Source organism: Penaeus monodon, chromosome 27 (genome assembly GCF_015228065.2).
Source record: "Penaeus monodon isolate SGIC_2016 chromosome 27, NSTDA_Pmon_1, whole genome shotgun sequence".
In the NCBI taxonomy this organism is placed as follows: Eukaryota; Metazoa; Arthropoda; class Malacostraca; order Decapoda; family Penaeidae; genus Penaeus; species Penaeus monodon.
Window position 1 is genome coordinate 13,566,605 of NC_051412.1, and position 672 is coordinate 13,567,276.

General features: G+C 47.9%; 1 protein-coding gene across 1 annotated transcript in view; it reads right to left on the bottom strand.

Annotated features, from left to right (window-relative positions):
* Positions 1-672, bottom strand: part of LOC119590421 — a 21,455-nt gene that overhangs the window by 9,759 nt on the left and 11,024 nt on the right. The window lies entirely within an intron of this gene.

A 672-nucleotide genomic window follows, 5' to 3' on the forward strand; every position in this document is an offset into this window, starting at 1 on the left:
AACAATGATTCCCATCTGTGCTACACCCGTCAGGAGGTGCCTCCATCAGAACAGTCCCTTCAAGTGCAACGAGGCCTACCCGGTCGTAGGTCAGGACCAGTGAGCTCCTGAGGGCGAGTCTGGGGAAGAAGGCTTGTGGAGGACGGATTGGGCCGCCGTGACGCAGGTCCCGAGTGACCCGGAAGATGCGCGCGTCGACGAGCTGAAGACATTTGTGATTTGTAGTACTGGCGAACCATGAATGATATCATGTCATTTTTTTATTATGCCTACTTTAAATGCTTGCTGTACACGTTTGCAATTCAAGTTTTTTTCTGTAATAATGTATTGGAAGTAAGTGAGGTGTGATGCCTTCAAGGAGATCCTTCAAGCCCATTCAGTTTCCCGCCCGGGGAAGTCTCGTGAAGACATCTGGGCCTTACTGAAGGCCATCTAGTTGACCTCTACATCAACTTTTAAATGAGATTAGCGATAGGGGATTGACACCTCAATAGATCAAAGCGAGTCAGCCCTGTAGGTGTTCAATCATCCATGGTACCTAGGGTAGGTAGCTGACCCTCTTAACTATGTTTACAAGCTGTCCTCACCTTCAATCACGATGGCAGTGTAGAAGAGAGGAAGACACATTGGTTGTGTGTTGAGATGGTTGCTGAGATACCTTAATGAGTGTAT